The following is a 3,360-nucleotide window of genomic DNA, read 5'->3' as shown; positions in this document are numbered from 1 at the left end:
TTTAAATGGTTCCAAGAATTTAGTGTAACATATAGCAACAATAAATCAAAACTCCCACTTATAAGTAGGGTATAAAAATGCTTAAATAAATAAATATAACATAAACAATAAATAATAATTAAATAATATAAAACATAGATTTTTAACTTTTAATAACCTTATTATCACGCCAAGAGTTTCACCTTATCATCTCAACTTTAGGAAGTTAGCTATTCATTATTCAAAGTGTAAAACTTTGAATATGAAATAAACATGCTAATTGTATTTAAATGAAGAAATAAAGGAAAAATATAGATAGAAATATTATGAACTCAAAGGTTTGTTCATAGAATGAGGGATATCTCAATACATTACAATGCACCCCTATTTATAGCCAAATTTGGGGAGACAACCACAAATAAAATATTATTTTTTTACACATAAGTCTTCATTGGTGTTCCAAGATATTATATTATATTTCACATCACTTTTGAAAATCTTCTTCTCCGAATTTGCTTCTTCACATAAAAAGAAACATGTGGATAATTGAGTTGTCTAGTTGAGATATTTTTTTCAAACCATTTGACCAAGTAATTTGATAGATATGGTCAAAATACTAGAGCATGGTAAAACTGCCACTCCTTTGGTAACTTTATTTGTTGCTTAATTTGATCCCAATTGTGAGAGGATTTTTATCTCATGCTTGTCAACAATATTGTAGATATTATAATCAACTTTTTACAGGTCCAAGAATCATCTTAATCCCATTTGCAACGCCAAGTTTATTCTTGTTTTATCGAACCTGTAAAAAATAGTAAAAACTTGTAATTACACAACAACTTATATTTTATACAATTTATTATAAAACATATAATATTTAAACATTTAATAAAATAAAAACTATATAATTATATTATAAAACATTTAATTAATGTACAATTTTTATGTTTATCACTAACCGTCTTCACAAAATTATCGACCAAGTGCCTCAAACAATACGCATGATGACTACCCGGAAACAAAAGTTGGATAGCCTTGATAATCCCAGGATGTCTGTCTGAGAAAAAAGTGAATCTGTCGAATCCCATGGTATGATGCGTAAGTATGACACATCTCAAATGATAACAAAACCATTCCCAATTAGAATCATTCTCCGCATCTACTACAGAATATGCTAAAGTGAAAAGATCGTCATTGGCATCCTTTGTCACAGCAAGTAGCATACTTCCTTTGTATTTATTTTTTATGTGAGTGCCATCCAAAAATATCAACGGTCTACAACCAGTAGCAAAACCAACTGCACAAACATTAAAACAAATGAATAATCGTTTAAACTTATTGTTTACCGGATCTATCTCACATTCAGCAGCACTACTAGGATTTGTTTCTCTAAAGGCTTGGCAATACCATCTCAATCTATCGTAGCAGCCTTTTTCTGAACCGTGAATATCATGCATCGCTATCTCCTTGCCCTTCCACACCTTGCGATAACCTATCTCTACTCCATAGTCCTTATGTAAATCCCTCATCATTGAACAAGGACGATAATATTAAGCACATCATCATCATCGTTCAACGTCACGTACATCTTATGCTGGGGAGCTAGGTATCGCAGAGTAATAGATTCAGGATTAATCTCCTCGTTTTTTTTCCCAAGACTAGCAAAAATATCAAACAAACTACACCCACTGAAAATCGAAATCACAAGGAGTTGGTTATTGAACTTGCAGGTACCAAGAAACGCAAGATTCGATGATGACCCAACTCCAGCAAATTCCATTACACAGAAAGTTAAAGGACAAAAGGGATGAGAGATTGCAGAAAACGAAGAGAAATTGGGTGAAAGGACAAAAGAGACGAGAGATTGTAGAAAACGAAGAGAAATTGGGTGCAAAGTTTAATCTTGTTTAGTCGTTGAAAGGATTTTGCCACAATTTTTTCCTCACATTTTCATCGTCAATGGGAAGATCGGAGTGTTTAAGGGTTGAGGGTAATGAGAGTCGACCAATTTGGGTTTCTTGGGAAAGATTTTCATTTTTTAAACTTGCCCATATAAGGGTATTTACGGTTTTTTAAAAAAATATGAGTGCATCATGGTAACTTGTTACCAAGTAGGGACTTAAAACACACAAGGAAAGATGTCAGGGACTTGAAACATACTAATACTGACATGGGGAGTGGAAGCAAATATGAGTTTATTTTTATGTATTTATGAGCAATTTGCCGATTTAAACATGCAACTGATGCGAGAGGGTTTTACTAATTAGGTAGAAGATCATTATTGTATAATTGGGTTTTATGAATTAACGTTATTAGAGGTTTAAGATTTGCAACAATTTTACATCCGATATGTACTTGTAAATAGTAAGTTACGTAAGTTTGGGGCCGTAAGATAAATATTCGATTCAAGGATCTTAGGCTAATATTATTATGGGGTTGAGATAATGTTTAATTTTTAAGTGTATTACCGTGGATAGAAGTCGATATGTAATTTTTGGTGTTAAGGTTTCTCAAGTTGAACTGTATAAATGCTAATACAATAGGTCAATGAACATCCTGGGTATAGTATAAGAAAGTAAGACGCAATAAAATTCGGACTGTCATTTCTAATATTTGGAAGTTTAAGAAAAGTTGAAATTTGAGGTTATAGAAAAATAAAACTAGGTTATCATGGGTCGTTATAAGTTGAGTTTCGCAAAAGAGGATTTAGAAGGTAGAGTTTATTAGGTTGAGGAGACATAAGGACATCTTAAGATTTATTATTTTATCAGAGTAGTGCCGCGGAAGCGTGGACCATTGGAATACCAGAACTAAGTCTAAACTTTGTTATTATCAAGGATAAGCGAATTTCGGGGACGAAATTCAATTTAAGGGGGAGAGATTGTAACGTCTCGAAAATTTGAAGATCCATGTGAACCACGTGCATGCAAATTATTAAATTTCTTAGGTATTTTATTAAATTATTTTAAAGCATAAAATGCATGTTTATTTTATTAATTTGTGTTTAATTATTTCTAAGCATTTTATGCATTACTATTGCATGGTAAAATTTATTTCATGAAATTTTAAAGTTTCATGTATTAAAGATTTTTAAGTTGCATTTCAAGCTCGAACGAGGAACGGAGACCGGAGAATTTTCAAGAAAATTATTTTATCACATGATTAATTTTTATTAACTAAAATAAGGTGTTTTAAGAGTATTTTTCAAATTGGGATTTTATTGAGTATTTTTACCCACAAGATTTTATTTTTATACGGTACGCAAATTTTATCGAATCGGATGACTTTTTGAAGGTTCGGCTAATATTTTCAAAAAGTTTCCAACACGAAATATTTTACGGGAGTGTGTTTGAATTTAATGGACATACTTTTAAGCTTATT

The sequence above is a fragment of the Primulina huaijiensis genome, chromosome 14, assembly GCF_012295235.1.
Source record: "Primulina huaijiensis isolate GDHJ02 chromosome 14, ASM1229523v2, whole genome shotgun sequence".
In the NCBI taxonomy this organism is placed as follows: domain Eukaryota; kingdom Viridiplantae; phylum Streptophyta; class Magnoliopsida; order Lamiales; family Gesneriaceae; genus Primulina; species Primulina huaijiensis.
This window is presented reverse-complemented; position numbering follows the sequence as displayed.